General features: G+C 31.0%; 1 long non-coding RNA gene across 1 annotated transcript; it reads right to left on the bottom strand.

Moving 5' to 3' along the window:
- Nucleotides 1–204: 204 nt before the first annotated feature.
- LOC131175441 (uncharacterized) lies at nucleotides 205–867 on the bottom strand. The gene is made up of 2 exons (XR_009145646.1): nucleotides 677–867; nucleotides 205–602 (listed from the first exon to the last, which is right to left on the bottom strand). It is a non-coding gene; the product is annotated as an uncharacterized LOC131175441 (long non-coding RNA).
- Nucleotides 868–24,116: the final 23,249 nt, after the last annotated feature.

Here is a 24,116-nt window from a genome sequence, read left to right on the forward strand (position 1 = left end):
TAATTTCTTAAAACATTTTGAATCAAATAAGTTCTAAAATCCATAACGAGTTTCTTTCCATCTTATACACATAATACACATAGCGCTTAATAAATGAAATTTATTTGTCAAAAAAAATTTCCTTTTTATTTCATCAATTCATTTTCTTTGGTATTTGTTCAGCCAATACAAAAAGAAAAAAAGAATTCATACCAAAACTGTTAATGAAGTGAAGGGTAAAGCAATTTATTATCGAACTAGGTTATATATCCTCCTGGTGTTATCTATGTCAACACCAAAAAAGAGAGAATGCAACTCTCTTAAGCATTGAAGTCCAACAGAAACAAACAAAAGAAACAATGGGCAGCATCCTTCACATCCATGCTCGTAATTTTGCTTAAATTCAATTTATTATCAATTTAAAATACAATATTTAGTAAAATTTATATATAAAATAGTAGAATCCAAGTATTTATATCTTGAATCTTCCTCCTTTGCAGGATTATACTTTTTACTTGAGCTTCTTAATTAATTAGCAGTCTCCGTACTGTTATTGTTCATCTATCTGCGCTTTCCTGGTCCTCCGGGTAGTGATGGACTTGGACATGCATCTATGCAACTGTCTACAAGACACCATCAACGTTAAATAATTTTGCTTGAAACTATCTATTTAATTTGTAAAGTAACAGGTACATACCGGGTTTTTGAAGTGGACGAGCAGATGTTGGAAGCGCTGCCATAACCAAAATGATGAGGACGGTAAGTATGGCAATGAAAATCTTCATACTCTTGCCCATCTTAGTAGCTTTGAAATTAAGGGAAATGCATATAATTAACAGGAGCTTGGGCCTTGGAAAAGGAACGCAACTGCCTGTCCCTTTATAGAGACTCCGCTCGTATCCTAATCATAAAAATTGCCAAAATTTTCAACAAGAAATTTCTTATCATCTTACTTATTCAGACTTGCTTTTTCATATTCCACAACTAATAATTCAAAGCTTCAGACCACTATTGCACACTTTCTCTTGTCTTGGACTAATGGAATTCTCATAATGGAATCATGGAAGCTTCAAGGGAGTTTACTCTTTACTTACCAACCAGCATAATTATTAATATTTGTTTGAACCATATGACTTAAGTCAATGTGGGTGCTAGGCAAATCACAGTATATATAATCTGGTTAGTGCCAGATTTTAGTGCTTCATTACCTAATTTGGTTGATAAATTTCACTCAATATAATTTTCATTTTTATTGTGATATCACCCATTGACTTACAATCAGCACTAGAATTTGACTAAATTTAAGAGCATTAAAATTCATTATAAACCTCTTTTCATATTTATACACATGATTCATATCACAAATTTTTTAAAATTTCTCTTAAAAAATTAAGATCAATAATGATTTACAATCCTTATATACATAACATAATATAAACAATTTATATATGGGAAATTTTTATTTAAATTAGATTCATTATAGATTTAAAATATAAATATGTTGAATATATTGTTACTCTCATTTCATATAGGCATTTTAGGATAGTTTTGCATCCATTTCGTCCTTATAATTAAGTACTTTTTATGTTTTTAACTTTATTTTAGCTAAATTATTAATTTTAGTTACTTTATATTTTATTTTTGCAATTTTGATTTTTTAATAGGTTTTTATGGTAAATTAAAGGTAAATGATGCATTAGGAGATGATTTGAGGAGATTTGAAAGCTTAATGAATAGAAAAAAGATGAAGAAAATGAGTTTTGAAATCTAAACCTATCAAGATTTGCTTGGGGTCCTGCTTGAGATCTTACTTAGGGTATGCGGCAGTATTTAAGGTGTGGCTCAGGTTAAGCTAGAAGTCAAGCATAAGCGAAAAAACTCATTTCAACACAAACTTACTGAGATTTGTTGAGGGTATTGCTTACCCTAAGGAGACAGGCCATGCAGAAGCCAAAATTTGCTTAAGATGTTGCTGAGGGTAAGCAATACCCTCAACAGACAATCCAAAAGGTGAAAAGTTTTGCTGACTTAGAAATTTTTACATCTCATCTCCTATCCATTCATTGGCTCTTATTCATTTTTAGACCTACTTTAGGGTAACTTTTGAGTCCATATAAAAGTATAATTTTCTAGTTTTTTTCCCTAAGAAGTAAGAAGAAGGAATAACGCAAGAAAAGAAAAAAAATAAGAAGGAGAAGGGAGAACGCCATTTCTGCTGGAGAGCTGCTACCAAGTGACATTTAGTTGCAGTTTTTTAGAGTTTTGGGTTCTCCTTCACCTAGGTTTTTCTATTTTTAGTCTATTTTTATGTTTCCTTTCTTAGTTTTATCATTTTTCTTTTGTAAATTTTACTATGATAAAATATTTTTTCTAAGATTTCAGAGTTGGGTTGTAATGTTTTGAATTTATTTATGGATTTGGATTGGGTTTTATCTAGATTTATATAAATATGAGTTTTGATTCTTTTTCTTGTGTGCTTTATGACTTACCTAATGTTGGATTCCATTGGGTCTACTTTTTAGTCTTTGATTAAAGAACCTAAAGGTGAAAATCATTGATAGATAATCAAGGAATAGAACTTAAAAATACCTAGATTTAAAAATAAACTAGAGATTTAGGAAGATTCATTGATTGATTATAAAACTTAATAGGTTTTAAGTGAATCAAATATTATACGAAAGTAGGTTTAGTTTTCTTAAAATACTCTTTGGTTTGCTTGAAAAAATTATCAAAGGATTTCATAATCAATCACATTTAAACTCTATTTTTTCTTAAAATTGGATGAACTAAGAGAAATCCCAACAGATTTAATTCATAAACCCCAATTCTGGAATCATTTTTACTATAAATTAGTCTTAGTTCTTGCTTATCCATTATTAATTTAGTTAATTTTTGCTTAAATTAAGATTTTATTTACATTGCCATTGCTTATTTTCTTTATTTTCCATTTACATTCCTGCATTTAGTTAATTTAGTTCTCCTACAAATTACTATTAGTCTAAATAATTGAAACAACCATAGTCTAGTACTTAAATACAATTTCTCATGTAAATGATATTTTACTTATCACTTTATTACTTGATACAATCCGTATACTTGCGGATCACACACATTAAGTTTTTAGCACCATTGTCGGGGAATTATTGTTTGATATTAGATGATTTGGTTGTTTGGTTAATTTCGACATTTTCTTTTATTATTACTTTACTTTGCATTTTTCTTTTTGAATTTTTTCTTTTATATTTCTAATTTTGTTTCCATTTGCTTATCTTGTGAGGTATTTTGAAATATTTCATGTACAAGTCTTCACAAGTTTTGCTCAACTGCACTTGTAGCCCTTTTATGCTGCTTGGGGAAGATTCAATGATATGGTAGAGAGATTTTCCAACCATAACCTTTCAAATCAATCTCTAATTCTTTGTTTCTACGATGGTTTGGATGAAGTGACAAGAAATTGGGTAGATTATGGAGCTAGGGCAGCTGGTGATCATGTTATTCAAAGAGGTTATAAGGTTGTCATTCATTTGTTGAATGACATGGCGAATTTTAATTACCATTGGCATTGGGACCCTCCACTGTAGGGTTGGAATCACCAATATCTCCCATACGATAACTAACCCAATATTTCACACCAACCATTTGAGTTTGAAGAAGAGAAGGGAGTGGAGCATGAAGAGGTAGAAGATAAATTTGAAAATCTCTTTAACCAATTATTGAAGATTCAAAAAGACCAAGGAATGAAACTTAAAGAGATGATAGCTAAATTGGATGATCTTGAAACATTAATGAAGAAAAATGAGCTATCAATCAAGATCATGAATGGTCTTTATGAGGAGGAACTAAATAATCAAGGTGGGGACAATAGGTTAAGATATGACAATGCTTCATGGGAATTTGAATCTGCAGAAGAAGTGGAGCCTCAATTAAAAAAAGAAAAATCCCTTGAAGATGAGTGACCAATAGAGCTTCTACAAGAAAAGGAGTTACTTGAAGAAGAAATGGAATTTAAAGTTAAAGAAAACAACTTTTTTATCCTTAGAGGGTTATTGGAAGAGGGCTTCTATGTAAATGAGTCAGAAATGAAGTTGGTGGGTGAGAAAATTAATAAAACCATCAATTTAAGCTCATTGATGGTGCTTACTCATACACACCGAAATACCATTTTCTCTCATGGATACCTCCTTCATCATTTTGTATTCTCCATGTGCTAAAGCTTTCTTCAACCCAAGTATGTGATTCCACTCTAAGTGTTGTTCATGCTACATGCAAATTTGCTTCAAATCTGGCCAATCTTTAGGGCATTTTACATCAAGACCCATATGTCATATTATATGACAATTGCCATGGAAGGAAGCCATTTTTTGATTAGCATAACTGAAGGGGTCAAGCTAATGACCTTAAATAAGCGCTTCTTGGGAGGCAACCCAAGTTTACTTTTAGTAGTTTGTTTGTTTTCTTTTCGAGTTTTTGAGTTTTATCCCATTCAACTCAAAAGTGACATTTGTTTATCTTTTGTAGGTTATTTATGAAGATTAGGCAAATCTAAATTTGTTACAAAAGGGAAAGAAATGCAATGCAATTGTTAAGGGAAGAAATTTTGTATTTTTTTAGTTTCTATGAACAATAATTTTATGCCAATTTGTGTCAGATTGCTAATATTGGAAATTTGATTGATGAAACATGTTCATATGCATGTTATTGTGTATTTTGTTGAATTAAACTTGATTGAGGATTAATATTGATATTTTGGACTGATTTTAGGTTTATTAGTGTGCCAAATTATATCTGCTGCAATTTGGATTTTTTAGTGCATACAGAGTTTTTGTTTAAAAAGTTATTGTTCTTGTTGCTGATATTTCTTATTGCTGATATAGTTGTTAATGGAGATTTTGGTGCTTGATGTGAATTTCAATTATTGATATTGCAGATATAGTTATTAAATTTTAGTTTTAATTTGTTTTGGATTTTATGTCTGCATAATTTTCTTGTAGAATGTGCTTGAATTTGAGCTGCTTACTTCTTAATTTTGCATTTTTAAAATGTGTTTATCTTGTTTTTGGAAGTTTTTGGATTGAGTTTTTAATTTTCTGGTGTTAGTATACATTGGGTATATGCTAAGGGTTAGGATAGCCTTTTGGTAGCATTTGGAATGTTTTTAGCAAGCAAAATCTTAGTTTTTAACAAAAGCTGTCGAAATTTGCTGATGAAGTTGCTTACCCTAAGCAACTATGCTTACCCTAAGTCATTTTGTGCTTACCCTAAGCCACTACCCCATGTCATCAGTTAAGTAATTTTTCTTTAAAGCCCTAAATTTTTGCGATATTTTACACATTTAAAATCATCATAGGGTAACAACTGAACTTTACTATATGTGCTTATGGCATGTTGTTATTGCTTATGATATTGCTTACCCTATATCATTGTCAATAAAAGGCAAGCAACTTCTCAAGCGGCTTCATAAGCTTTGCCAATTCATATATTTGGAATACTTTTACACACTTTTCTCTTTGAAATACATTATTAATATATTTTTGAGCTTAATTTTGAATTTCTTGTGCTTGCTTAGACTCAATTCCTAATTGTATATATTTCGTGAATTGATTGATTATTCAATTTTGCCCGTCTTTGCATTTATTTTAAATATTGAGGACAATGTCTTATTTGAGTTTGGAGGTGAGGACAAAATTTTTAAAATTTTTGAGCATTTTCATTCATTTATTGTATTTTATTTATTCATACATAGTTAGCGTATACACATATACTTATACCACACATACCTATGCACATATACTTGCATATAGCTTTCATATAGATTACACTTAATTTTTATTTAATTTATGCAATCATTTTAGGATCATGCATATCGTAAAAATAAATTTTTACCTTATTCTTAGAGGAGTGAGAGTTGCTTTGAAGAGCAATTTAGCTTATTTTTAGAAGGGTTTGATGAATTGAAAATTCTGGATAGGTGCAAGGTTATTAGATTTTTGCCTTAGTTTATATCCTCTTAGCTAAAGGCCACTCAATTAATTGCATTGAGTTTGAGTACTTAGAGAAAGCTCTAGAGTTAAAAGTAGCTAATTGATATCTCACCAATTCTAGAACAATCCTTCTAAACCTTTTCAGGTGAAATCCTAGCATTCACTTGAGAAAGAAATTATCTAGGCATTTTTTTTTTATTTTAAACCAACATTTTAGCCTTAGCCAACCTCACTTTAAAATTTCTCTTTAAAACCAATTTGAGCCTACATTTATCCCTTTTATTTCTTTGTACCCACATTATTACCTATACATAAACCCAAACACTTACCTACCCTTCATGAGAATAACTCTTTAAGTGATAAATACACTATAAAAGAAAGAATAAAAAAAAAAGAAAAAGAAAAAAATATAATAATTAATAGGAGAAGTAATTAGAGTAGAAAGGCTAGCAAATTCAATCATGGTATGTAAAGCAATTAACTACCCAAGTACATAAAGAAATGAATTTGGGGGTAAATAAAAAGGAACAATTATAGTTCAAAGTCAATGTTATTTATGTAGTCCCTCCAAAAGTTTCAAAGTTATATGCTAACATTGGTGATTTATTGTAAAGTTATTCCTCCCAATTTGTAATACCCTAGGCAAATCCCACATCGGCAAAACACGGGAGAGATACTGGGTTTATAAGTTGGTGGTTCGTAACCCCTAGTGACGCGTTTTAAAACCGTGAGAGCTTCAGCCCAGAGCGGACAATATCACTAGTGGGCCGGGCCATTACATTTGTGGTATCAGAGCCGCTCCACGTGCAACCTTGAGCGATGGTGGGGCAAATCTCAGCGAGGACGCTGAGTCCCATAAGGGGGGTGGATTGTAACACCCTAGGCAAATCCCATATCGGCAAAACACGGGAGAGATGCTGGGTTTATAAGTTGGTGGTTCATAACCCCTATTGACGCGTTTTAAAACCGTGAGGGCCTCGGCCCAGAGCGGACAATATCACTAGTGGGCCGGGCCATTACATTTGTGGCATCAATGCTGGACTCCCTCTAGTACGGTGTGTGGTGCGAGGACGCACCAGGCGGAAGTTAGTGGGCTTGTCACGACCCAGGGATGGGGTTGGGACGTGCTTGTTCAACCAGCTACACATTGGGGTGGAAACTTCGTGTCCCACATCAGAAACAAGAAGAAAAGATTTGGGCCATATATGTGGGAGGCTTCCTTACCTGGTCAGCGCGCTTTTGGGAATGAAACCTCCCAAGGGACAAATCCGTGAGGCTCATGGGCCAAAGCGGACAATACTAACTGGAGAAGGATCGGGCTGTTACGACAAATGTAATGGCCCGGCCCACTAGTGATATTGTCCACTCTGGGCCGAAGCCCTCACGATTTTAAAATGTGTCAATAGAGGTTACGAACCATCAACTTATAAACCCAGCATCTCTCCCGTGTTTTGCCGATGTGGGATTTACCTATGGTGTTACACAATTAATTCAATAAATAAAAATAATAATTAAAAAAATTGTATATCTTTATCTTTTAATAATTTGATTGTTCTCATACTTTATTTCCTTTATCCTTTCATTATTAGCCACATTATCACTCCTTTAGCCTCATTATAACCCTCGAAAGTCTTTTTGATCTTTTGAGAGTGTTTTGCTACATTAGTGGAGATTGAAATAGGAGAATTACCTATGGGATTGGGGTATCATTCATTCATTCATTTATTTTCATCATCATTTGAGACACTTTAGTTTATGGATTGCTCTAGAGTCTATTTAGGAATGATTCTCTTTGTAATTGATTGGTTTGGGTTTGATAAGATGGATAATTGGCCCAAGGCTAAGCGGTGATAGCTTTGGTAGGGATTAAATTCTTTGTATCTTGAAAGCAGTTATATGGTTTGTTGGTGGCTCAAGGTAAGCTTAAGAGCTTGGTTAGGTAGTTTTCATGAATCTAAGGGAAGGTACCCCTATTGTATTAATTGTTTTTAATTTGCTTGAGCACAAGCAAAGGTTTAAGTTTGGGGGAATTTATTATACTCATTTCATACAGGCATTTTAGAATAGTTTTGCATACATTTTGCCCTTATAATTAAGTACTTTATGTTTTTAGCTTTATTTTAGCTAAATTGTTAATCTTAGTTACTTTATATTTCATTTTTACAATTTTGATGTTTTTAATAGGTTTTTGTAATAACTTGAAGGTCAATGATGCATTAGGAGATGATTTGAGGAGATTTGGAAGCTTGAAGAATGGAAAAAATGAAGAAAAACAAGTTTTGAAATCCAAACCTATCGAGATTTGCTTGGGGTCCTGCTTGAGATCCTGCTTAGGGTATGCAACAGTGCTTAAGGTGCGACTCAGGTCAAGCTGGAAGTCAAGCATGAGCGAAAAAACTCATTTCAACACAAATCTTCTGAGATTTGCTGAGGGTACTGCTTACCCTAAGCAAACAGGCCATGCAAAAGCCGAAATTTGCTTAAGATGTTGCTGAGGGTAAGCAATACCCTCAACAGACAACCCAGAATGTGAAAAGTTTTACTGACTTGAAAATTTTTACACCTTAACTCCTATCCATTCATTGGCTCTTATCTATTTTTAGACCTTTTTAGGATAACTTTTGGGACCATATAAAAGCATCATTTTCAAGTTTTTTCCCCTAAGAAGTAAGAAGGAAGAAGGAATAATGCAAGAAAAGAAAAAAAAAATAAGGAGAAGGGAGAACACCATTTCTGTTGGAGAGCTGCTACCAAATGATGTTTAACTACAGTTTTTCAGAGTATTGGGCTCTCCTTCACCTGGGTTTTTCTATTCTTATTCTATTTTATGTTTTCTTACTTAGTTTTATCATTTTCTCTTGCAAATTTTACCATGATAAAATAGTTTTTTTTTTTCAAATTTCAGAGTTGGGTTGTAATGTTTTAAATTTATTTATAGATTTGGATTAGGTTTTATCTAGATTTATATAAATATGGGTTTTGATTCTTTTCTTTGTGTGTTTTATGACTTACCTAATATTGGATTCCGTTAGCTTTGATTGAAGGACTAAAAGGTGAAAATCATTGACAAATAATCAAGGAATAGAACTTAAACTAGATTTAGAAATAAACTAGGGATTTAAAAAGATTCATTGATTGATTACAAAACTTAATAGGTTTTAAGTAAATCAAATATCATATGAAAATAGGTTTAGTTTTCTGAAAATACTTTTTGGTTTGCTTGAAAAAGTTATCAAAGAATTTCATAATCAATCACCTTCAAACTCTATTTTCTCTTAAAATTGGATGAATCAAGACAAATCCCAATAGATTTAATTCATGAACAGCAATTCTGGAATCATTTTTACTATATATTAGTCTTAGTTCTTGCTCATCCATTATTAATTTAGTTAATTTTTGCTTAGATTAAGACTTTATTTACATTACCCATTGTCTATTTTATTTATTTTCCATTTAAATTCCTGCAGCATTTAGTTAATTTAGTTCTCCTACAAATTATCATTAGTCTAAATAATTGAAACAATCATAGTCTAGTACTTAAATACTATTCATCGTGAGAACGATACTTTACTTATCACTTTATTACTTGATATGATCCGTATACTTGCGGATCACACACATCATCTATATATATAATGAGTGGATTTTACTTTTTATCTTGTACATTAGGTCCATAATAAACCTGAGTGTAGATAAAAAAAATCCTGCATATACTTCATATTTACTTTAAGTGATTATAAATAATATGATTTTTTTTTTTTACTTTTTTTCTTAGGACCACTAAAGACCAGATAATTTGGAGCTTTTCTACCTTTAAAACCTTTGAGACTATGCTTAGTATGATTTAATTAAAACTATAATATAATCGCAATAATATTATATATTTGGTTACATTATTTGTTAACATATAAAAATTTAATGTAATAACATGACAATTATATAATATAATTAATTATGTCTCAAGTAATGTAATGATCATCACTACAAAAAAAAGTGAGTATAGGAGACAATTTTTGGGGATCAATTTTTTTTATAGTCCTCAAATCATAATTTTTTTATATTATAGGGGACCAATATATTTTTGGTCCCTAATTGAATTACCATTTAGAATTGGGGACGACTTTTCTATCATAATTAAAAATAAAAAAAATTCAAATATAAGGGACAATTATATATTTCGTCTCTGAAGTGTGAGTTAAGGGTATAGGTATAGGAGACGATAAAAATTTTTAGTCTCCAAATGTTAAAATTAGAAACATATTAAGCTTTTTTGCATAATTATATAATTATATATTCACTACAAGAATCATGACTTTTAACGACCAAGAATTAATAATAAAATTAAAATTTCCTTGTTAATAATTTATAAATAATGACCAATAATGAGGAACAAGAACAACGCAATAATGAGATAGCACAACTAAATGCTCAACTCAAGGAAAAAGAAGAGCGCAATTTGGAGTTTTTTAAAAGATTTGAGAGTGTGATAGGATACAAATCATCAGAAATTCAGGATATGACAATAGTAAGTACTTTTTAGATATATTTAATTTCATGAATTGGAAAAACTACTTTTCGAATGACCTTTTATTTAAATCTATTGTAGGATTAACAGATCAAGTGATGAAGGCTTGCAGACTAGCAATGAAGTTGAATTAGAGTTTGAAGACTTCTATTATCATAGGAGTTTTATTTTGAATATTATCAAGTATGAACAAATTAGGAATTAAAGTATGTAGATTTAAGTTTATTTTGCATACTAGCTACGTACACTTAAAAATTATTGTTATATCATACTTTAAAACTTTTGTTGCGTTTTATTGTTGAATATTAATTTTATCGTATAGTTGTTTTGAATTAAATATGAAATTTACGAGTATCAATATTTTTAACAATTATAAATATAATATCCTAATATTAAAAGCAACTTTATAGGAGACAAAATATGAGGATGTAAGGACGAAAATTATTCTTATTCAATTTTTATCAGGGGACAACTGTTGTCTCTTTAATAGTAAGGGACGACTATGATCTTTATAATTGGGGACAAGTATTATCCCCTTTAAATAGGGACGAATGTCGTGCCCTTTTGATAGGGGGACGATTATGGTCCCCCCTTGAGTTTGATCCAAAACTAGGGACGAGCGTCATCTCCCTTTTATAGGGGACGATTATGGTCCCCCTTAAGTTTGGACAATGGGGATGACATTCATCCCCATATAGGGGGACGACAATCATCTCCATGTTAGGAAACGACTATGATTGTCGTCCCCATATTAGGGACTACTATTGTCCCCATATTGGGGACGACTATCGTCTCTTTTTTCAGGGACGACATTACGATTTGTCGTCCCCTATAGAATAGGGTACGAAGGTAAAGAGGACAATAGGTGGGGACGATTAATGTCGTCCCCTATACCTTTGGGGACGATTTTTCATAGTTTTGGGGACAATTTTATGTGTCTCCCATACTCACTTTTTTTGTAGTGCATTATATAAAAAAATAGATATAATCATAATTACTTATTTTGATTTTTTTATTTATTGTCATCAGTGCTACCTCCACTACTACCTAACCATCATTGCTACTATCACTATTATCCCACATTGTTACTACTATCACTACTACCATCACTACCACCACCACCATAATCATCACCATTATTATCATTATCACCATCACTTTGTTACCACTATCGCTATCACCACCACCACCATTTGACTACCACTATCACCACTTGGCCACTACTACCTCTACTACCACCACCACCTGGCCACTACCACTAGTGCTACCACACCTTGTCGCCACCACCACCTAACTATCAATGTAGCTACCACCATCACTACTCAACCATTACTGCTATTCGATTATCAGTTATTGCAACCACTATCACTTATTATTTGTGACACCCCTTACCCGTCTACTGTGTAGCCAAGCAAGATATGCCACACAGTGTGTCGGAGCACCAAATCATATTTTCATTACAATTTACCCTTTTTAATTCATTTATTTATAATTTTCATTAATCTAAATTTTTTGCAAATTTTATAGAAAATTCAGCAGAGTGCCGGCTGTAAATTGGAAAAACAGTTTTTCTGAATTTGTTAAAAATACTTCCAATATAATCATAATTTCAATCTCAGTCAACCACCAACATCTTTCCACAATTTCTCAAATGACATCAATATTTCAAAAATTCAATTCATTCATATTATACTCAACTCCATAAGAAAAACTCAAATTATTACTGAACATAGTTCATAAATAATTACATCAAAAACATAATTATATGAGTTTAAAATATACATAACAAAAGTTCACAAATACAAAAGACCAAAAGTAGCCTAATGTCCTACCAATGCACTGCAAATGTGAGATGACTCTGGACTTGTGTGCAGATCTGAAAACTCACTCGGTATGAGGTCTGCTGGACTCCCCAGCTATGTCTCCAGTACCTGCGCGTGGCAAAAGTGACGCGCTAAGATGATAATATAAAATAAAATAACTAAAATAACATTAATATGTAGAATGTATGTTTACATTTTAGGTAGACTTAATTTCTGGCATTTATTACAGTATTATTCGATTAAAATTTTGTAAGATTCATTATTATTGCCCGAGTAACCCATACTAGTCGACTAGACTGCATAAATGGGTAAACTGGTACTGCGTACTAAGTACCTCGAACCATCACACCATCGATCACATTGTGTCTCCCGGTGTGCAACAGAAGCTAATAAGCTGTAATAATCATCAGGGATAAAATTCAAGTATAATAACTCAATCAACATAGCCAAAGGCTATTTTATCACAGAATGGCACGTGAGGCCATAAAACACAAAATGGCATGAAGCCATATGCAATACTGCTAACAGAACCCTATTGGCATGCCAACCTATCCAAACCAACCTTGTTAGGTGTACTAGGGCATGTTACACTCTTAAATTTTACAATTCTTGAAATTTAAGCTTAGGTGTTACTATTCATTCCATTAGTCAACAAAAATATTGACTTTTACATAGACAATAGGTACATTGGTTTTAATACTCCCAACATACCACATTTTGTATTTTAAAATTATTGGTATTGGTTGCCAATACCATTTCTAAGCTTAATGTTAATTGGTCAAAATTTTCAGATTTCAAGCCTTATATTTACTGTTCTATTAGTCATTTTTGTAGTGAGAATTTGACAAAGTTGTCAACATGAAAGTTGTTCCTTATTGTGTCTAGTTATATTTCTTTTTTTAAATCACTCCATTTGGAGTTTTTTAGCTCAATTTATGGCCTAAATACCATGACTGGCAGGATTGCCAACTTCCCAGCTTTTCTGGACTGACCAAATCTTAGTGTTTTGTGCAGTGACTGCAGGTCATCTTTTGAACATGTTATGGTCAAAATTTGGGTTAGGTTTCTTCATGAAAGTTGTAGGTCTATGTCTCAGTATTTTTTGGTAAAACTTCAGGTCAATTGGACCTTTCTACACAGAGTTATGACCAAATGAATAAACACTGGTCATTTGGTTATTTTGCCTAGGCAGAATACAAGTCACCCGGATTAGGGCAATCTTTAGGTCAACTAGTTTTGATTTTATGGGCATAGTTTCTTCACCAAAGTTGTGCCATTATGTGTCTAGTTTCATGTCTAATTGGTCTTGCACCAATTGAACCTCTACAACTCCAGTTATTGCTGTCCAAATCTGTTGGACTCATACCCAGTCTTGTAGGTCACCAAGGTTAACCACACTAACTTCAATTCCCACTAAACCAACCACTTCATTTCTTATTCATACATAACCAAATGGTCACTAATTGACCATTAAAACCTACTTTCATCATTACATGATCAAAGTCTCAATTCCATCCCAAACCCTAACTCAACTATCTCAAAACATGCATTTAACTTGCATTTCATTATTCCACTCAAGAGACTAATACTAAGGGCAGCCATACTACCATTTTAGTTTTATGAAATCCTCAAAACCTTACCACATCCAAGGCTATCGAAAATGTGGGATGGGCATACACATGATATTTATTAAATTTCTTTGTAAATTTACACTCAATCATACTCTTTCAACATGAATTGAAAGTGAAAAGGCAAGTTAAGTCACTAACCTCTAATGGAGCTAATCCCAAGCTTGTAAAAGTTCCTCCTTTCTACTTCTTTTTGTTATCTTTAGCTTTCCCAAGGTGTAGTGAATTTTTTTTGTGAAGACAAGTATAGCTTTTATGGTGAAAAGCTTGAAATACTCAAGTTTGAAAGAAAAAAAAAATGGTGGAATGCTTAGGAAGAGATTTTCGGCTGCAATGGAAGGAAGAGGAAGATGAAGTGATTTTTTTTGTCTTCCTTATCCCTTATAAAATGTTTACTCAATTTTGATTGGTGGAAGAATAATAATGACATCATAATGATGTCATAAGTCCAATTTCTCTCATTTTTCATCCTTTTCTTGTCTATTTAATTTTAATTCAATTTTTAGCAATATTTATTTACATTTTGTGTCATAATAATTATTTACTTAACTGGACTAGTTGGCCAAAAATCACCTCTGAAGGCAAATGACCAAAATGCCCTCCGTTTGGCTTAACTAACTAAAATTGTCTATACCAATTGAAAAATTTTTCTAAGCATTTTCTTGGCATTCTAATGCCATAGGAACCTCAATGACCCTTCTCTGGAGTCCCAAAAATTATTTTATGAATTTTCCCTCAGGTCTAGGGCTCCTAGTTGCGAGAACCGCAACTTCCCACTAGGTTACCCATCGCTAGGGCACCGGCTCATTTATCTTGGTTGTATTTTATTTCTAAAATTTTTTCTAAATTTTTCTTATTAATATTTGAGTTAATTATGGTTCTTCACTTTAGTTTAAATAATTTTCTGGACGTTCTAGCTGTCCAAACTGACAATGGTTACTGGAATAGTAGAATGTATAGAGTTGCTACAGGGAGGGTGTTACATTATTAATACTATAAATAAATTAAATATTAAAATTAAAATTATTATTATATTACACTACTTATATTTTTATTTTATAATTAAATATAGAAACTTAATAATAATTACATTATATTACATTATAATTTTAATTGCATTACATAATTGATCACATTATATCACCTTTTACTAAATGTAATCTTAATTCTGATGACCGGTAATCTTTTTCTACACATTGTAAGCCGAGGGAGTGAGCTAAAAGCTCAATGAAGGAAAATTTTATTTTCTTGATTAATATTGCATTAATTATCTTTCATGCATATACATGTTCTGAATAAAAATTCTATATTCAAATATCATGCTAACCCGGATTCATTGACTCGGTTTGCCAAAGGATTAATTAATTTAAGTTTAATATATAGGCTACACTATTTAAATTAATAATGCCTCAAATTAAATTATTTCTAATTAAGATTTTATTTTTCTCCCAAAATATAACACTCATTTGAATTCTCTTGTAATTATTATTACTTGTCAGGTATGTAGGACTGGCTTATCTATATGTGCATTATTTTTAATTACAGCATCATTTCATATTCTTAAGAAATTTAAAAAAAAAAAAGGAAAATATATAGATTTTATGCCCAAATTAGAAATTCTGTCCTAATTTGCTGTCTTAAGTCAAACAATAATGATATGGTTGTATTTTAACTAATTAACAAGCAATCATGATAAGAAAAATAACTATTTTTGGCTCAGGTATTCTTTAGTAAAAATCAAACATCACTGTGTGAGAATTTAATTAAATTTTTTTTTTAGCAAATGTTTTATTTCAAGTTAGGCCATTGATTGTCCGCCATCAGAAATACTGATAGTGTATATTTTTTTTTTCAAATATATCGAAAATTAACGCAAAGAAAATGAAAAAAAAAAAAAGAAAAATTCTGCAGAATATCCATATTTAATAGTAGATCATTACATTAGCACATTAATTTCAACTTCTCCTCTGGGTCTCCAAATTCCAAACCAACTAGTGTGGCTCCTCAGCGCTTCCCTGTTCCTCCTGGTGGTGATTTACTTCGACGCGGATCTGTGACTGCGAGACTTTGAAGTGAATGACCATGTATTGGTGGCCGACGATCTAAAATAGCCAACACGAGGAAGATGATGAGGAGAGCAATGAAAACCAAGCATATATTATGGCCCACATGGAAGCTTTCAAAAAGTTTGTCCGTCGCCCTTGACTGTAAATATTGGTTTCGTCTCTCGCAATATTCGACTATTTTAAGAGACTGTAAGCGCTTTTTAAATTATATTGATAAAATATTAAAAATTAATTTAAAATTAGATTTAGTATGCTCTAATTATAAAAATTTTAAAATAATAAAATAATTTTTTTTTCAAATTATTTTTTTCAACATTATTTAAAATTGTGCTTTAAAAAAAAGTGCTTTTGTAGCCTAAAACCTCAATTCTAAACAAGGTCTAAAGCAATGTGAATGCTTGAAAAATCATAATATAGTCTAGCTAATACGATATTTAATATTTTATTATTTATTTTATTGATAAATTTCACTTAATTAGTTTTAACTTTCCTCTATCCATTTAAATTTATAATGTAAAATTTCATAATTTGTTAGCTTTATATTGTTTTGCAAAAATAATAACTTAAATACTTTAAATTTCTTAAAACATTTTTTCTCACTCGAAAAACTCTTGTCACGACTCATTACTAAGCCACGATCAACACTAAGATTTGAGTAAATTTAACACCATTAAAATTCATAATAAACCTCTTTTCGTATTCATTACATAGATAATTTTTTTTTTAATTTGTCTTAAAAATTACAATCAGTAATTAATTATATACAGTCCTAAAATTGTATTTTCTTGATTAATATTACATTAATGATCTTTCATGCATGATAATCAAACACTCATTTGCCATAGAAAGACAAATAAGAAAAATCGTCAAGTGTATATACAGAAATACATTGTCCAAGAACAATATCTAAAACTGAAATTAAAATGAGGACAACAATGACAACAATTATTGATTTTTCTTTTGCATAATTTTTCATTTTATTGTTGATCCCAAAATATTATAAATTCAATGCTTCGATTTTAATGTAATTATAATTCTATATTCAAGTGCCATGCTAAGCCGGATTCAGGTTTGTAGAACTGGCATATTTATAACTACATTATTTTTAATTACAGCATTATTTCACATTCTTAAGAAATTTAAAAAGAAAAAGGAAAATATATGGATTTTATGCCCAAATTAGAAATTCTGTCCTAATTTGCTGTCTTAAGTCAAACAATAATGATATGGTTGTATTTCAACTAATTAACAGGCAATCATGACAAGAAAAATAACTATTTTTTGCTCAGGTATTCTTTATTTAAGGAGTTTAACCATTAAGATTGTTAACAACACCTGAAACAAGGCAAAGTCTCTCTTGATTTGCAATAGAATTACCATTATCGCCATTATTATCACCTTCGAGATACCATGATTATCTCCACAAGCAATAACGTAAAACGCATTTTTTGCATTATGCTTCTCTTATCTTCGTCTGCGGTGTCGAGGGCCGAGGTTTCTCTATGGAAACAGTTCCTTGATTTATTAATCCCGATAGTGGAAATAAGGCTGACAAATAATGCAACCCATGATCTGTCTTTTATGTGTGGCACTGAAAATTATGACGATGGGCTTCACGTATTGAAGACAGGGCAAGAAATATCATGGAAACTATATGATTTTATGTTTCCACTAGCTTGGTGTTATGTTCATCTAAACCACACTAATCATGGAGTGTTTTGGGCATATCAAGTGAGAATGCAATGCTTGCAATGTAATTGGACAATTCAAGACGATGGTGTATTTCTTCTACAAGAAAATGGATTGCCCCCAGAAAACCATGTTTTGCATCTTGAAGGAGAATATTTTTAAACCCAATATTAATTATTTGTCTTTAATTATGTTCCAGCTAGCTAGGCATTTAGTTTGCAATAGTTGTTCGTTATTAATTCTAGTTATTTTGATTATTGATTGAGTATTATATTTATTACCACACTTTGTTTATGGAGGATTATAATTGTTTTGTTGAAAAGATTTTGAATAATGCAATGGGCGATGAGATATACTGAAAGCTTCTCAATTTAGTTAATTAACGTCAAATTTCATTTTTGAGAAAAAAAAATTCACTTAAAATATTAATTTATAGAAAATTAGTGTAATATTCCCAATCCTAATCATAATAATTACCAAAATGTTCCACGAGAAATTTCTTATCATCTTACTTATTCAGACTTATTTTCACATTCCACAACTTAATAATTCAGAGTTTCATATCACTATTGCATACTTTCTCCTGTAATGGCTCGCTTAACAAAATCATGGAAGCTTCAAGCCAGTTTACTCTATTTACCAACCAGCTTACTTATTAATATTAGTTTTAATTCAATAATATTAAAATTTGTAATTTTAATTAATAGAAAATATTATTTATTAATAATTAATAAGATTATGAATTTTAATTAATAAAAAATATAAAAGAAATGAGTTAGTGAATGAGTTGAGTTGTTTAACTCAGCGACTCAATTGAGTAGCATATGGATCAGTTGGGGGAGAGCTATAGAGTGTCATGATTAGTAGGCCTGTCCATGAAAAAAAAAGAGGAATGATAAAGGTGGAAAGGGCCTAATATTATTTAAGCTGCATGATGTTTATTTAGTTAAATTGAATCAAGAATTATAGCTGGAGAATCCAAGGCAACCACAGAAGGACCAACGTCACCAATAAGATATGAAACATTGCATGGACGAAAGATTGACTTTGGAAATATTCCAAAACAATATGTGAAAGCTTTTACCTGTTCTGAATACTCTACGCCGTTCGCACCATATGACCTTGCTATAGCCTCTATTAATTTTCTCTTTAATACTAATATCTAAAGGATATAAAAACTTCAATGGCTGTGTCACATTCTCACCGGCGATCCTTAATATTAATTTAATAGCTGTAGGACATTACATTAGGCATTATTTAAACTTCCCTGGGTATTGAAACCAATAAGTTTCAGACCACTATTGCACACTTTCTCATGTCTTGGACTAATGGAATCATGGAAGCTTTAAGGGAGTTTACTCTTTACTTACCAACCAGCGAAATTATTAATATTTGTTTGAACCATATGACTTAAGACAATGTGGGTGCTAGGCAAATCACAGTATATATAGTTTGGTTAGTGCCAGATTAGTGCTTTATTGCCTAATTTGGTTCATAAATTTCCCTCAATATAATTTTAACTTTTATTGTGGTATCATCTATTGACTTACAATCAGCACTAGAATTTGACTAAATTTAAGAGCATTAAAATTCATAATAAAGCTCTTTTCGTATTCATACACATGATACATATCACAAAATTTTTAAAATTTCTCTTAAAAAAATTAAGATCAATAATTATTTACAATCCTCATATACATAACATAATATAAACAATTTATATATGGGAAATTCTTGTTTAAATTCGATTCACCATCGATTTAAAATATAAATATGTTGTATCCATATATTTAATAAGTGTATTTCACTATATATCTTGTATATTAGGTCCATAATAGACCTGAGTTTAGGCAAAAAAATCCTATATATACTTTCATATTTAGTTCAAGTGATTATAAATAATACGATTATCTTTTTTTTTTTACTTTTTTTCTTAGGACCACTAAAGACAGGATAATTTGAAGCTTTTCTACCTTTAAGATTATGTTTAGTATGTAACATCCCTATTTGCATAGACTAGTATATTTCACTATTCCGGTAGCCGATGTCGGTTCGGACAAGAGAAGTAGAATGACGTCTAAGACACCTAGTTAAGCCCTGAACACAAATAATTAGTAATTACCAAATAGTTAAGTATAAAGAAGAAAAACATAACATAAGAAGTTAAATGAGCCGGGAGTCACAGCGATGGGTGACCTTCTCGGGAATCACTGCGAGGTCAATCTAAACTCAAATTTCGAACGGTAAAATGTGACGCTGCGTTTCTTAGGACTATTGCGAACACAGTAGAAAAGAGAAAATCACAAAAAAGAGTTATTAAGCAGGTCAAATAATTAGGTCAGGGATTCGGAAGAAATATCGAATAACTTGCAAACCGGATTGAGGGGCAATTTGGTCAATTCACCCCTAGATTTGATTCCTGACCTAACTGTCCAATAAAATTGGGGAAAAGAAAATATTGGGATCGAGAATTAAATTAAAGAACTATTGAAAAATTAATGAAAATAAAAAAAGAAAAGAAAAAAGTTTTATTTCATCATCTTGATGACATCACAAATGATGTCAAAATAAAAATTAATTTTGCTTAATAATTGACCAAGTCAAATGGCTAATTTAAAGAGATAAATGACATAAAAAAACAAAAAGAAAATTCATTTTCATCTTCCTCAACACATTTAGCCGTCCCTCATCCCTCTCTCATCTCTCTCACATATATTTCCTCCTTTGAAGCTAAAATTCAAAGCTTCACAAACCCTAGAAATCCCCCAAAAATTTCACTAAATTATGATTAAACCTTGATTTAGCACCTTAGTTCAACTATTGATCAAGAAAAGGAAGGAAGAAAAATAGAGATTTGAAGACTGAAAATTCAAAGAAGGAGGTTAATGTTTTAACTTTCAATTTTCTATTTAAATGCATGCTTAGCTACTTAAATTAACTTAGAAATTAAAGAAAAGAAACAAATCAAAATGAGGGACCAAACATGAATTTCAGCCAGCTAGGGTTAGGGTTTGTTATGAATGAGTTTGATGGTTTTGAATGGCTATTTGAGGTGAATTAGGTGTGTAGAACATGAATACACACTTTAAATTACATTACATTGAGCTTTGTGTGAAGTTAGGGTTTTGAGCATGTGAAAAATTGATGAAAAATTTGAGAATTGGCCAAATGATGTTATTGACCTTATTTGAGTTGAGAAATGGTCAATTGTGACCATTTGTGGTGTGTATGAATTGTTGGAAACAAATTTAAATTCGGATTGGTAAGGGTCAACCTGTAAGTAGCTTGACCTAGGTCCTTTTCAGGGACCAAAATAGAAAATTTACCAACCCAATTGGTGTGAAGCGAATTGGGAATGAAACTAGACACAAAATGGCACATTTTTCATTCAGGAATCATACCCAGAAAGTGACCATAACTTAGTGAACAATTAGACCAAATCCGAAATTGGCAAACTGATCTATACAAAAATGACCAAATGAACAGTAGTTACGTAAATGACCATAACTTAGCCTAGAAAGGTCCAAATGATCTAAATTTTTACCAGTAGAAATCTAAGACATAGCCCTACAATTTTCATGAAGAAACTAAACCCAAAATTTGATCATAAGCTGTCCAAAAACTCACCTGCAATCAACCCACAAAAACTGCCATTAATCAGTAAATGCCCAGAATTCTGGGTAACACCAAATCTGGCCAGCTATGTTCAAATGGCTATAAATTAGGCTACAAAACTCCAAATAGAGTGATTCAAAAGGGGAAATAAAGTTAAGACAATAAGGAACAACTTCTGTGAAGAAAACTTAGCCAAATTATCACAGCAACATAACCAATAGAACAGTGCAAAACTGAATATCAAAACTAAAAATTTGAAATTTGTGCCTAAGGGACTTGAAGTTTGAGAGAACAACCAAAACCAACAAATTAGGTAACCAAAATATGGTATGTGGGTGAAATTAGAATTCCCATATATATTAAGTATTAGAAAGTTAACAAATTGACTTGAATAGTATCGTGAATAGTAACCCTGAAATACAAATTTCAAAGAATGTCAAATTAAGTATATTAAAGTTAGATTTGAAATTATTTTTGTACTTATGATAATTTATGGTACTGAAACACTATGAAATTGTATGTTTCAGTTGAAAAGAATACCAGAAAAGAACCCGAAGCATCGAGTCAAGGCCAAGAGGCGACTCGCTTAAGGTTTGTGCACAACATTAATATTCTTTAAAATTCATTTGCAAAATGCATGAAATGAATTACTTATATTGCAAAATGTGTATTATACTTTTGACTTAAATTGTTAAAAGTTTACTTGTATGTGTTTGAAATGACTATAAATGTTTAGTAAATTGTTAAGATAATTTTGAAACTACAGTGTCATGACCATATATTTGAATACCTCACTAGTATGACTAGTGGGAAGAAATAGTTTCAAATTTTGATTCCTTCTTTGACTGAAGTGCTGAGGTGTGTGTCATAGAAGAAGAAATTGAATGGGTACCAATATATTTGAGCTAGCTAGCCTTGTGATTTCTCATAAGCCTCTGGCTATTTAGATATATATGTTTCGAATAGTATGATATAACTGTGTGTTTTTATGAATTCATTTTGAGTTCTCCTAAATGAAATTGTTTGGACTAAAAGTTTATAAATCATGTTTTGCATATGTTTTCTATTTTCAGCAATGTGTTTGAATACGTATGATTTAAATTATACATAAATGTTATTTTAGTATGTTGTGCACCACTGAGTCATAGTACTCAGCGATGGTTGTTATTGCTATCACAGATATAGAGACTAAAGGAGCAGCAGAGTGAGCTGCTGAGGATCTTGAAGCCACCTTTCCTGAAGTTTTGTCAGGTATAAATTTATACCCTGAATGTAATGTTTATATTTGTGTATGTAACTGTATGTATATGTAAAAATTGGTCATGAGCAGTTGTATAAAGTTGTAATAATATCATTTTGGATTTGCTAATATAAAGTTTGGTTGATGAATGTAAATTGTTTTTACTTTAATGAAAAATGAATGAAATTATTGAGTATATTTTTTTTTTATGACAAATGAATTAAGAAATGATATTGAATCTATGTTGAGGTAGTAGTGAGTTTGAAGAAAAAGAAATATTGGAAGTGTTTTTACAGGTATTTGAAGAACTGTTTTTTTCAAACATAGACGGTACTCTGCCGAAATTTTTCCAAAAATTGCGTAAAAATAAATTAGACAAAAATTTGAACAAGTTTTTACACTTCTATTAAAAAGTAAGAAAATGGTTTAAAATCCCTTGTAGGGTACTTAACGAGTTATCGGTAGGTGAAGTTCGGTAGTTCATTAGGAATTATACGGGATCATGTTATACCTTACAGAGGAGTAAGGTGTGACATAGTATGATTTAATTAAAATTATAATGTAATCATGATAATATTGTATATTTGATTATATTATTCGGTAGCATATAAAAATTTAATATAATAAAATCATAATTACATAAATGTAATCAATTATGTCTCGAGTAATATAATGATTATTATATATAAAAATAAATATAATAATAATTACTTATTTTAATTTTTTTATTTATTGTCATTGGTGACTACTACCTAACCAGTACTGCTACTATCACTATTACCCCACACTATCACTACTATCACCACGACCACTATCACTACAATCGTCATCACTGCTATCACTATCATCACCACTTTGTTACCATTATGGCTATCACCACCATCATCACTTAACTATCATTATCACCACTTAACCACTGGTACCTTTACCACTACCTAGCCACTACCACTAGCACTACCACAACTTGCCGCCACCACCACCTAACTATCAATGTCACTGCCACCATCAGCACTCAACCATTACTATTATTTGATTATCATTCACTGTAACTACTGCCACTTATTATTGGCACTATAAATAAATTAAATATTAATATTAAAATTATTATTACATTAAACTACTTATATTTTCATTTTGTAATTAAATATAAGAACGTAATAATAATTACATTATATTATATTAAAATTTTGATTGAATTACATAATTTATCACATTACTGTACCTTTTACCAAACGTAACTTTAATTTTGATGACTGGTAATCTTTTTCCACACATTGTAAGATAAGGGAGTGAGCTAAAAGCTCAATGAAGGAAAATTTTATTTTCTTGATTAATATTACATTAATTATCTTTCATGCATATAGATGTTCTGAATAAAAATTCTATATTCAAATATCATGCTAATCCGGATTCATTGACTCGGTTTGCCAAAGGATTAATAAATTTAAGTTTAATATATAGGCTAAACTATTTAAATTACTAATGCCTCAAATTAAATTATTTCTAATTAAGATTTTATTTTTCTCTCAAAATATATCACTTTTGAATTCTCTTGTAATTTTTAGTACTT

Source organism: Hevea brasiliensis, chromosome 17 (genome assembly GCF_030052815.1).
Source record: "Hevea brasiliensis isolate MT/VB/25A 57/8 chromosome 17, ASM3005281v1, whole genome shotgun sequence".
In the NCBI taxonomy this organism is placed as follows: domain Eukaryota; kingdom Viridiplantae; phylum Streptophyta; class Magnoliopsida; order Malpighiales; family Euphorbiaceae; genus Hevea; species Hevea brasiliensis.